This window comes from Bidens hawaiensis, unplaced genomic scaffold (genome assembly GCF_021521415.1).
Source record: "Bidens hawaiensis isolate Kalapana, Puna unplaced genomic scaffold, B.hawaiensis_p1.1 tig00040681_1, whole genome shotgun sequence".
NCBI classification, from domain to species: Eukaryota; Viridiplantae; Streptophyta; class Magnoliopsida; order Asterales; family Asteraceae; genus Bidens; species Bidens hawaiensis.
In genome coordinates, this window is record NW_027505673.1 from 14,127 (window position 1) to 28,252 (window position 14,126).

Genomic DNA, 14,126 nt, shown 5'->3' on the forward strand with positions numbered 1-14,126 from the left:
AATAAAGTGCAAATAATTAAAAGAAAACGATAATATAATGTAAATATTTAAAAGAAAAAGAAAATATAAAATAAAGAAATATATTAAAATAATATAATGGTTGGGTTGCAACCAAGGGTTGTGTCCACAACTGTTTGTTCTCATTTTTTTGTTTTTAAATTAAATATATTATTTTAATTTTTGTCTTATTTGCCACATTGCAATTAATTGAGGGAAAAAATCATGATAGTGTGTAGTCTTATAATAGCTATAATAGCTCGTAGTCTCTTGAAATCTTTAAAACTCAAATATGAACCAATTAAGCACAATATTCAATAAAAACTTATCCCAAAAGTATCTACAAGTATAGGAAATATTTGTATATTTATATATACTTTAAGCCGTATCAAATATCCATACACTTAAACCTTTTTCGTCATTGAAAAAATTATTTACAACGATATCAGAATCGTAGACCTGGTTTTCAAAACATTTAAGTTACTTTAATTAATAGATAGAAAAGCACAAAAATCGCAATTGCCGATATTATTGTCCACTTAAACCCAACCACTAACCTATCAACCCCCCCTAATCATATTTAACGATTAAGTTCATGTGATATCAATAAACCTATGGGTCTCACACTTAAAGAGTTATAGATCTACTTACCCCCACCTCAAGCATAATCAAGACATTAAAATAGCGTTGAAACAGACCGGTTCAACATATCACCGCAAGCTAAAAACCCTTTAATGGTAAGAAGAAAATGCACTTAGGTGGAATTTAGATGGATGAAAGGTCAAGTGAGGTCGTACGAGCAATACCTAAACCTAAAATTATATTAGGGGATTTCGACCTAGCATTGTTTCACCCGAGCTGCAACCCAGTAAATGACGGTCCCAAGCCTCCACCCGTAGTATTTTTCAACAATATATATTGACTAAAATCCTCGAACCCCAATAGTGTATCCTCAAAGTCACCATCCCCTTGGCAACACGTAAGCTCTCAGTCCCGTCTAGTATGTGCCTTTTGGCCTATTTTTCTAAATTTTATTTTTTTTATTTTATTTAGTGAATGCTTCTTTGGCATTTGCATAACTTTCTCATTCACTTGTACTTTCAAAATGAATGCACATCTTTGATGTTTATGCAACAAAATTTTGTGCTCTTAGGCATCTTTTACCTAATATATAACTATTTTTCTAAGCTCGTATAAAATATGGACATGGCGGGGCGCCACCACTCGTTATTTACTTTCATAAAACGGAGTGACAAACTAAATTTAAGTGCATGTAATTCTCAGCACCTTAAGTTAGTCAGATTACGGTAATATTCTTATGCCTTATCGAATTTTTAGATTAACTACCACCTTTCAAGATAAGAACCCACAAGGTTTATGACTATTAGGTATATTAATAATAATCAGGAGAAACCTTTCAAAGCTAGTTGAGCCTACTGACACATCCCAAATTAAATGTGTTAGATCATGTATGTCTATAGCTAATATCTGTATTAGGATATATAGCCTAATTGTCAAATGTATGATTGTATATATGATTGTAGCGCATGAGTCAACATGGAACGCATATGTTATGCAGCGGATAACATATGCGCCGGATAACATATCCGCCCATGTAGTGCTTCATTTTAAAGCTATAAATAAGTTGACTTATGCATTAACAGTGGCTTTTGGTCATTAATGCCAGTTGCTAAAGAGAGAAAGTAGAGAGAGAAAGTGCTTTATCAAGTCATATCTTCTGTAATTCATTGTTATGTTAATGAATATGGACTTAACGTTTCTTGTGTTCTTCCGTCCTTGTTTTCCGCACCTCAAGGCTTGAGCGATAACATATTCAATCTGTACGTAAATTCTACGTCATCCTACAACGTCTTTTCAAGTGGTATCAGAGCATTAGGCTCGTTAGTCGCATGGAAGATGCAAGATTTCTAGTCTTTTATCTCTATCTTTATTTTTCACCATTCAAAGTTCTTCAAAATTTCACCAACTATTCCTTACACATCCATGTCAAACCCTACAAAATTTCATATCATTTCATCATCATTTTCATGTCCAAAATGTCAAAAATCTTGATCTTATCATTCTGGCGCATATGTCTATCAACGCATATGCATCCAACGCATAACATATCCTGCGCAAAACATATACACCGTATATGTTATACGTGGATACATATACGTTTGTTAAAAATATTCGTTGACTTGAAGATATCCTTTTGACTTTCTTTGACTTTACTTATCCATTTGACCATTTCACTAAATATATACGTTGACCACTTCAATTCTATACATATCCAGAGTTTTGTAACTTGTCTTTCAAAGTTTATCTTATTCTATTCTTGATTTTGTAATCATGGATAATCTTAGTGCTTATGTGTCTCAACCTTCAGCCTTGCTTCAAAACATCAATTTGGAAAACGAGATGGGTACTTCCAACCAACCACCGAAGCTTCTAAGGATGGAAGACTATCCATCATGGGCAGATAAATTCGAAACCTATGTTCAAGCCTTGAACTATGAGACCTGGACTGTTGCTGAGGAGGAATACATAATTCCAAAGAACGAGAATGTAAGCAATTATAGATTGTCTCAAATCGATGAATGTGATAAAGCTTCCTTCCTAAAAGAGAAGAAAATGTTGAACTTGTTCCAACAAGAAATCAAGGCAGAGATCTTCCAGTTACTTAAACACAATGGGTCTTGTTACTCAATATAGCAGGCCCTATTGAACAAGGATCGGGGTAATCCTGATATGAAAAAAAGCAAGATGGCATTGCTCAAGAAGGAGTTTGATATTCACCTAAGTGAAAGGTAAATCATTTGCACAACTTGTGGAAAGATACTGTCATCTTGTGAATGAAATGAAGAAGCTGGGGATAGACAAGCCTGAATATGAATATATTGATAAACTTGCTGATGCTTTGCCTGAGGAGTGGGGCACCTTTATTATGATTCAGCAATCCAATGTAGTTGATTTTGCCCATCTGAACCTAGCAAGATTCATTGAGAAGCTTGAAGCCCATGAGTTGGAACTTAGGAAGAAACAAAGATGAAGAGTACTGCTGTTTATTAGGACATTGGACTCTATTACAAGAGTTCTCAATATGTGGGTTCATCAAGTCCGAAGATTCAGTTCGCTTTCTATGTAGAACCTACAGGACAAGCCTTTGTGACTAATGTGCCTGCTACCCCACAGTATAGTAGCAGTTATTCTGGCACCATTCCTGTTTCTCAAGTGTCTTCAAGTTCACAAGCACCTAACCCTGACGTACTTCAATGTAACATTGCGGTGAACATCAAGAATACGTGTGCATGACTACAGAAACAGTCAAAGAGCACATGGCCTGTCTCGGGTCTGTACTGCAATCATACGATTGTTTAGTTGCTGGGAGGATTGGTAACTACAACATGACGAAGGAAGATTATGACCAGATTGATCCCGAAGAGAAGGAAATGATAGATATCAAATGGTGCATGGCTAGTGTCATTCGTAGAGCTCAATGCTTCGAGAAAATCACCGGCAAAAATGAGATTGAGGGTTCACCATCAAAGCTTGGCTTTGACAAGTCCAAGGTTCGTTGCTTCAGATGCAAAGTAAAAGGTCATTTTAAGCGGGAATGCACAAGTATAATTGTTGATGACAATGGGGCGAATCCATTCGGTAGAGACTATTACAAGCAAGCAATCTATCATTGTCCCACACAAAGTGAAGCTGAATCGTCCAAGGGAAAGAAATAAATTGAAGCATCTACTTCACAGCAAAAGGCAGCTACAATATGTAACGCCCGAAAATTTCATTAATCGGCTTCATCGTTTAAAAAGTTGTTTAAAAATGCGGGGTTTCATATTTTTAATTTAGGAGCCTTGCTATACGTTTTAAAAAGTCCATTTATCCGTCCTTTTGCTCAAAACACCTACTCTTATAATTTGAAGGCTAGTTTAGTATGTAACACCCGACATTTTTCCTTTAACTGCAGGAAACATTTGCAGAGTTTGTGCTATATTCGGGGGTTAAACTTATAACTTGAGGGACCTCCTAGTCATTCTTGAAAGTCATTTTAAGCAATCTTTGGAATCAAGACATCATAATTTATAAGTTGGAGGGCCTAGATGTAATATTATTATAACTTAAACCCTAATACCCTTCCTCCCTCCCTCACTTCCGATCAGCAACAGGTAGGCAGCCCCATCTCGAATTTTTGTGCAAGTTCCAGCCACTCTCCAGCCATCCCGAGTCTAATTCAAGGTCGGTTCTATCATAATATAAGTCTTTTTCATCATTAAACCCTTTGTTGAACATGTTAGGGTTGAAGTTTTGATTAAAACAATTGCTGACAGATTTATACTCGTTTATTGTTTGGACTGTAACTCGATGAAGATTTATTGTTTTTGATCGATTCTTGTTTCCATGATATTCTACTTTGAGTCTAGTTTCCAGAAATGTATAATTTTTAATTTTTCGATGAGATTTGAATGGTTTTTATAATTTTATAAAATTGTGTGTCAAAGCTGATGCGGGGTGACGGATTTTGGTCTGTCTTTCCGACATCATAACTCTTTTTTGACAAGTCCAAATTGGTTGATTCCACTTCTGAAAGTTTACATGTTGAGTTAAGAATTCAACCCAATTGGAATCACTTAATTTTGTTTGATGATGATTTTTAAACAAATAAAACACTTTGGCTGCGCACTGAAATAGCTGCACGCACCTTTCTTTGTTGGAGGAATTTTTATGATTTTTATGTGAACTAGAAAAATATAATAAAAATATCTTTATAAACCTAAGACATTTTTTAAACCCTGGTAAAAAATTCATAATTTATTTCTATGGTTTTCCTATGAAATAAAATACATCTTTGCATGCTAAAATATGCATGTTATACTCGTTATTGATCGATACGTTCGTTTTAGGCTAAATCGGTGGCTGCCCTTTTGAGCATCTTTCAGGGCTGTTTTCATTGAAGTTATTACTCCATAATCTACCTAGGTATGTCTTGTACATCATACTTTAGTATTAGGAGCTTTGGCATTCGTTAGAGTGGTCTATTGTTGATAATGTGAAAACTATGTTTCAGTTGTCTAGTTTGCTAATTGTTGTGTCTAGCCCGTTGTTTGAGAGGATTAACAACCAATTCAAATTGTGTAGCCTTGGTATGTTATACGGGCTGTGAAAAAACTAAATTGTTATGTTAATGGGCCTGAATTGGTTGACAAACCTAAAGTCACTTTAAAATTTGAGCCAGATAGTGTTTTGGTCAAAAATTGACAAGTGTGATTTTACAACCAAATTAGTAAAATGGACTAGGTGCTTGTAAATATGGCTTGAACACAGACATTTGTTGCAAGGAAAAAAACTGTTATCCTTAGGATAACAAGAAAAAAACCCCGGGTGGTGAAAACTATCACCACCGATTTATTAATAATAAAGTGGTTACAAGTGATGGAGCTTAATCAAATCGTGATTACAATGAGAGCAAGTACTAGTAAGTCTTGAGTTCTAAAAATTGTATTGTTTGATCCGAGTAGTGCTCTATTTATACAAAAATAAAGCTAACAATATGGCCTATAATTTAGGAAACTTTGGACTAATCCAATTAGCCGTTAATCCCTTTAATTAACACGTTTCCTTTCCTGCCACGATCTATTAACTGAAGGTGTGAGTCTTCGGGAGATCATAGCAATGGTCTTTGACCTGGTAAATAAGGAAAGGCTGCGAACAAATTGTTAGTTATATAACATATTTAGGATACCTGTTACATTGGAGGATACCGTATCCTGGAGTTGTTCTGAACATAATGTTTGCTGAGGATACTGAAAATCCGAGCCCTAATAATTGTCCCCAAATTTAAAAGCTGTAAAATTTTCAAATTTTGAATTTTGAATTCCTGCATGTGCGGTGGATCCTTGCTGCACATGTTAGTCGTCCGTGACCCCTGAATATCTATATTTGTCCAAGATAAATATTTCTTAACCCATTCATCCGTCTTCATAGGTAATCTTTCTGATCTCTCTTATTCTTCATCTTCTTAAATCATGAGTTCAAAACTTCATAATTCTGGTATTAAAAATTTTGTGTCTCAGAATCTCCTTGCTAACCCCGTGAACGAGATATGCACGTTCAATAACAACGATATTACGAGCTTACAATCCCGAGGTTTCTTTCCTCCTGGAACTGTTTTCCGACCCTTTGATCCGGCGGCCTTATCTGACTTGGTCTCTAAGACCTAGATTTATTAGAACTGGGCTTAGTTTTGTCCAAACCATGCCCATGGTTTGGAGGACCTTGTTAGTCTTGGAAAAATTAATTGCTGACCACGATCTTGACTTCACCCTTTCTGAACTTGCTTCTGTGTATGACTTTCGTAGTTATGGTTCCTCAAGATACCTTCTCAAACTAGATCTGGCCGTACCCCACTTGTTTCGAGAAACACCCAAAACAACGACCAGTGGAAGAAACAGTTCTTCTTTGTTAGGAGAGATTCTCTCCCTCATCCTGATAACCTTCCATACCTACGGGTTGCCAAAAGTAGGATACATTATCTTGAAGATGTATGCTGATAATTTTTGTAACTGATATGTTTTTTGTCTTTTGCAGCTTTGAAGTTCTTCGAGATTGCCCCTCCCACCAAAGAGACTGAGACCAAGCTGAGCTCTTTCTTTCTTATTGACGAGGAGGAAAGGACCTTTCATTTTCAGCCGAGCCTCCAAGAACCATCGCCATCGGCCGGTTCCGTTATGTCTGGTAATGAATATTGACATGTTAGTGTAAATTCTAAGGATTAGGGATACTAACCTGTATACTCGTAGGTAAATTTGCCTCAGTTTTCTCTTTGGACGACATTGACAGCATGGTCTCTACTCATAGCACCAAGAAAAAGGAAGCCGCTCCTGCCTCCCTACCAAAACCTGAGAGCAGTCGTGCCAAAGGCTCCAAAAAGAGGAAGACCCAGGAAGTATCTGATTCTTCTCTAACCTGTAATCTGGAGTTCAATAAGGTATGCCCTCTGATAATACCCTCGTATTTTGAGGACAACATATGCTGAGGATATCATGAAGATTTGTTATTTTGGGCAGGGACTGGAGCAGCTATCCTCCAGCTTCAACGATCTGCATTATGAACTTCTAGATGCCAACACCCGCATAGCCGAGATGTAGAAGATCGCGAATGCCAAAACCGGCCTTCTTGACAAGAAGACAAAGGAGATCGAGGACTTGAAGCAGGAACTTTTGATGGACAAGAAAGAGCTCGTCCACCAAGAAGCGGATCATCCGGTGCAGATCCAAGAGGTCACTAAGGGGGCAAAGAGGTCTGCTGCTATTTCCATTTTCCAGTCTCGACTCAAGATGGCTAAGGAGGCCAAAGATGCCGGTGTTGACACTTCTTTCTGGGATGTGGCTGCTTGGGAGAAAGTTTTGGCTGAGCTTAATGGTGAAAGAGTGGAGGATGCTGGTCTGAGTGTATTGGAGAAAGCTACGAAGGAGGCTGTGGAGGTGGTAATCCAGGACGCAGTGAAGGCGGTTGGTGGTGAGGTGCAATTGGGCGATGATAGCGGTAAAGAAAAGGCTTGAGCCCAATTTTTTACGTGTTTGTGTTTGTTGGTCTGATGTTGGGTTGTAATGGTTTGTTGAACAATTTTTACTTTCCTGTCTTGAACAATATTATGCTTAGGATATTAGGATACATGGGTGGAGGGATTTTGATTTTACAAGACGAAGCCCATGTTATCTTGACTTTTGAACATCTGGCAACATTCGGGTGGAGGGATCTTGGCTTTTCAAGACAAAACCTGGGTGTTTCCTTTTTAATTTCCTGCACTTGTGATTAGTAATAACATAATCTTTTGGCTATAAGCATTGTGTTCAATATGTATGTTACTTTTATATAACTTATCTGAATAAGTGTTAATTGTAGTATTACATATCTTCAATTTCTGAAATAAGTTATTTCGAGGATAATGTATCCTGAAAACATGCTTCTTGAACATTTTGAGGACAATGTATCCTGATCATAAAATATTATAAGGATTACATATATTTTTAGAAAATACATCTTTAAGACTTATTATGTGTAACACCCGTTAATTTTCGGTTCAAAGATTTAAAGCTTGTAAAGTATGTACATTTCTCGGGAGTTATCCGGCATGCCTCGTTGACCTTATCACTTCCCGGTACGTTAAATCATTTAACTTTTCTTTTAAGTTTCCATATCCTTCAACTTTGATGGGCTAGGATGAAACATTTTATATTATAACATAAAATATAAAACCCTAACCCCCCTCTTCTTCCTTGTCCGATCGGCAGCAAGGCAGCAGCCACACCCCCTTGTTTTTCTTTTTTGCAGCCAAGTTAAGGTCTAAAACTTCAATTGAAGGTTAGTTCTATGTTTCCCCAAGTCTTTTACACCTTAACTGATCATTATATCACGCGTATTGATCGCTTAACGGCTTGTAGCCTTTGACTGTATAGGCTTAACGGAAACGCGTATTAGAGTCTCCGAGCCACGTAGCTCATTCCGGAGAACTAGAATGACCGTTAGTCCGCGGCCACGTAGCCTTTGACTGTATAGACTTAACAGTTATGTTTGGATCCAGACACATGTGTATTCGGTCTGAGTTGTTTTATTCTCTAATTTGTATTATAGCGTTTTAGAGATCACGTAATCTCATGTAAACGTTTGACTGACTCCATAAGACAAACAACCTGTCTATCCTATAGAGTATAAATATGTTTTGACTGTTTGTAAAGGTTTAACGTATTCACCTATACCGTGGGTGTGATTGATTGATAAACCTTCTTGATTGTGAATGATTATTAACCTATAAATTAATAGGTTTTGAATGAATACCATGATGGTGTTTCTTGATTAGAATGCAGACTTTAAGTCTGGTTTTAACCTTGATTTGGTTTATGAATTTTTGAAATCATGAATGTATTATGTGACGTTTGGTATAGCATGCTTTGGCCTAATAGAGTCTATCACGTTGGAAAACTTCTCCAGGTAAGTAAACGGGTCTCACGGTTGATTGGGATGTGTACGAATTGATTACCTTAGGCAAGAAGAGTCTACTAATGATATCCCCCTTCCAGTTACTACATGCCCGTCAAAATATAATTTTGTATAACATTACCCTTATAGAAGTAATGTTTATTGAAAACTGTTTGTTGCTTTGAAAATCATTTCAAGGTTAAAGGCCACAGCCTTTGACTGAGTCTAAGCTATCTATAACATTATTCAAATAACTTAAACGTAGATCCTACCTTAGTGAATGCTCGGGATACTAATACTAAGGTAGAGTGATTGTTAAATTGGTGAAACTATATTTCTAATCTCGCTTATCTTGACCTACAGAGTGTCAGAACTCCAAATCTTGCACGTTTCTCGAGAAAACAGGGCCTCAAAACTTCACGGCAATCGGGTACGCTTCCCAAGGTTAAGTGTGTGAAAGTGAAGGTGAATGTGGGATTAATGAGCTTCAAACCCGTAGCTCCCCTTTTATAGGCGGATTTTGGCCACTATCGTGCAGCGCGATGGGGCTTTCCCCTCGGCCATCGTGCAGCGCGACGCCGCAATTGATGAGATGCTGCCACGTGTTGACACGTGGTTGGACACGCGAACTGGATAACTTAATCTGGTAATCGCGTATCGCGATGCCCACTTGCTCTTGGACCATCACGTAGCGCGGCGCCCCCTTTTTCTTTGTTTCTTGAAATCTGCATCGCTTAGCACGATGATTAACACAGTCTACCCATCGCGTAGCGCGATGGGTCTTGAAAATCAAAAGTTTCATTTTGAACCCTCCAAGTTTTAGATTTGACATTTTTAGCCCAAACTTGAATAGGGTATTCCCAAGATGTTATATCATGTGCATGAAAAAATTATAGCTGATGCCCTGAATGTCTATGAGTTTCCACGCAATAGCTTGTTTGTATGCCTTGAGCACATCAACCAACCTCGACTTCTCATCATTTGTCAACTGAGAAGAAATGATGACGGGTAAATCGGCCTCACCATCCAAGAAAGCATACTCTTAATGAGGAGGTAGCTCTTTATGCTCAAGGGACGATGTGCCTCAGTCGATGGTCTATCCTTCGGTTCCTCTGTGCTATCGGCAACCGTAAACACCTCGAGGAATTCAGGAGGTGAGCAAGCGATAATGCTCAGGTCATACTCCTGGGGAACATCAACCCCGTCCTCTTGATTGAGCAAATCTGCTCCAGGGATGTACTCAAGACATCGCTCAAACTGAGATATGAACATGTCAAGAAAGTAAACAAAATCCTCCTGACTATTGGAGTTCCTCATCGATTTGACAACATCGAAGTTGACGTTCTCCTCCACTACACGAAGTGTAATTTTGCCGTAAAAAATGTCAATAAGCGCTTTAGCATTTACGGAGGAAGGGTCGTCCCAAAATGAGCAGGACCTGATCATAGGCCTCCATGTTAAGAATAACAAAATCCACAGGGAAAACAAATTTATTGAATTTAACAAGTACATTTTCCTTGATTCCCCATGGGTGTTTGAATGAACTGTCGTCCAAGGATAAACGCATGCACGTCTAGACCGGCTCACTAAGGTCTAGCTTTTTATATAGTGAATATGGCATAAGATTTATGCTAGCACGTAAATTGGCCAACGCGTAGCTCTCAGTCAAGCTGCCAAATAAACATGAGATCATGAAATGTCACGGATCTGCTAATTTCTCCGGCAGCTTGTTCTGGACTACCGCAGAGCATCCTTCATTTAGATATACTGTCGAAAGCCCCTACAGCTTTTTCTTGTTCGAAAGAAGATCTTTTAAGAAATTAACATATTTAGGCATATGCTGGAGTGCTTTGATAAACAGAAGATTGATTTTTAAATGTTTAAACATGCCTAAGAAATGTCCATATTCCTCACACACTTATGTTGCAGAAGACGAGCAGGATACGGAACTCGAGTAAGATCGACTTTGGGACTCATCTTCTCTTTAATCTTCTTCTCAACAACTTTTTTCCCCAGGAGACTCACCTTTTGACGTAGTACTTGCTGGGGATCACCTCTCATGCATCCTCACAGGAGCCTCCATCTCTATCTCCTCGTTCGCCGGCTCCTCATCATCTGTCGGCGGCTGCTCTCTATCGCCTCCTCTGCCACTATGGGTGGTTACCGCCTTCAACTGCACCTTTGGGTTAAGCTTGGTGTTGTCCTGAAATGCTCCAACCTGCTTATTAGGTAGCCTCTACTTCATCATCTTATCCAGCATTCGAGATATCTCTAAGAATGACGACTGCTGGTTCTTCAATATGGTGTCGTGCTCAGCCAGTCTCTACTGTGTGTTATTATCTCTGTCCATAAGATGGGAAAGCATGGTAGATTTCTTAGTTAGAAGCTCCTTAATATCTGAATTTATACCGTTACTCTTCCCCGCACTAGAACTCGCTGCTGCCTCTAAGTCTCTAACCTGCCCCTACTCCTGCCTTGGATGAAAGCCCTAAGCATTACCTCTTGACCTCCAACCATAGTTGGAGTTATTTCTCCATCCTTAAATCCCATAGGCATTCGGTCCTTTGTCTGATTTCCCAAGTAGTTCACCTGCTCCTGCTGATCGACCAGACAATCAATTGTGTCGTGCCCTCCTCGACAGATCTCGCATCTCTGAACAACCTTCTTTAATTCTTTAATTTCTTTCTGCATGGCCTCTAAGGCAGCCATGATGCTAGTTTCATTCGAAACTTGATAGATGCCTCGAGCGGAATAAGTGGTGGTTTTAGAAATACCTAGGGTGGACGGCTCCTGCTGCTCGGCTAGGGTTAGACTCTCAAAAAACGACTCACTCATCAATATCTAACTTCTCTAACATTTACCCTCTAGCTGACGTATTGAATCTCTACTGCATCTCAAAGGTCAACCCGTTATAAAATTTCTCAACTAAAGCCTATTCGGATAGAACATGTTGGGGACAACTACTAAGCAGATTATGGAACCTTTCCCAAGCCAAAGGGTATGGCTCGTCAGGGTCTATGCGGAAGGGATAGATCTGATCAGGAAGTCACGAGGCTTTAGATGGCTGAAAATACTTCTTAAGGAATTTAGCTTGAAAATCATTCCAGGTAATAATGGACCCAGGGGGGAGGTTTTCCAACCATGATGAAGCTCGACCCTCTAGAGAAAATGGGAAAAGATGAAGATAGATAGAAGCACGAGTGATATTCGCGATATTGAAAGTGTCGTAAATACGAGTGAATTTATTCAGATGGCCCGGTGTGTCCTCGTCTTCATGTCCATGAAATGGGGAAGAATTAGTGATAGAATTCATGACGTTGGTCGGAATCTGCCAGTTGTTATCATCAGGAATCGTCGGACGTGTGATAGCAGACCGTCTCCCTGTAACATCCTCATTAGCTCTTGATTGAACCGTATGCCTAGGGGTTTAGCATCACCCATATATAAAGTGGAATCCGAAAGGTGTACCTTTCTTTCACGTAGAGAACGTGCAATTTCCCGAAGCTCCCTACGACGCTCACGAAAATCTCTCTCGAGTTCGTCAGAAGCAGCGAACTCTGATGGTCCTAGCGAATGAGTACGTCACATACGTTGAAAAATAGATAAAAGAGTGAGCACCCAAGCTTATCCCTAAAGCACACACGTTACAAACAAAGCAAAGATAGAAATTAAGAGCAATTAAATTATAAAATAAAATAAAAACTAATTAGCTAAACTAAAACTAAAAACAAACAAAAAGAAAATTGTAACTAGTTCTCTATTACCAAGTGTCCCCGGCAACGGTGTCAAAAACTTGTTGTGCATGAAATGCTGCATAAAAATATAGCAATTAATCGACCAAACATAACGAGTAATAAAAACCTATAATACAATAAACCAAACCACTAGCAACAGGCAAGTGAACCTATCGGGTGTAGTATAGCTATGGGAAAACCTGAAATATCGAACCCTAGAGACACTTATTAAATTAACGAGACTATTTCTAAACGCTAATTAAATTAATAATTAAGAAAAAGATTATTTTTGGATTTTTATTTATTTTATTTTAAAACTAATAATAAATTAAACTAATTTTAAAATAGTAAAGTAAATTTAAAACTCTAAGACGTAGACGAAAACAATAACGAGAAAGGCATTACCTAGGCTTGAATTCCTATTTGTGAATCTTGGAAGCTTATCGGCTATGGAAACTACGACAGAACCGGGATCTAAAGATACGACACCCCTAGAAAACCTAGTGGATCCCTGATCATTCTCTGGGTGTGACCTAAAAGAAACCCTAAAGGACGTATGACCCTAAAGGACCTAAAAGTTCAACACTCAAGTTCATAATAAATATAATAAATTCAAACCAAGCAACGAAGTTTGGATGAACGTTGTTAACCTCGGATGCTCTCAATAGAGTGAACTCGTGCTTCACCCCTTCTCTTACTCTTCCGTGCATGAACCATAGCCACACCAAATAAATTCTCCTTTGTTTTTGACTCCACATAAATTAATAATATTTAATTTTTTTTCTTGTGGCTGCTTCTGTCTTGTTATATGACCAGGCAATAGGGTTCTTCCAATCTGCCGATCTTTTAAATCAATATATATTGCGGCTGATATCTCCCCCAGAATTATAATAATCCACATTTTAAACCTCCTCTCCTAAACCCTTTCTTGAGCTTCAAGTTGCCGAAAATAAATAAATAATAATAATAATAATAATAATAATAATAATAATAATAATAATAATAATAATGCAATCCCTTATTTTAATCTTTGGCCCGCCATTTAGTCGTTAAATGAAACTGACCCTTCAAACAAAATTATTAAAACCATTATATTCATGTTAGATGTTTAATTAATGAATTTATTACTTCATTATCTCATCAGCCGAACCCATATTCATATAATTAATCTAACAAGAATTATTAATATTATTAGTATTGAATGATCTCAAGTTTATTTTCAAAACCTTATAATAGCTCGTTGTCTCTTGAAATCTTTAAACTAAAATATGAACCAATTAAGGATAATATTAAATAAAAACTTAGCTCAAAAGTATCTAAAAGCATAGGAAATATTTATATATTTATATAATTTAACCCGTATCAATACCAATGTAAGACCCGGAAACCTGAGAGTTAAACAGTTAGTCA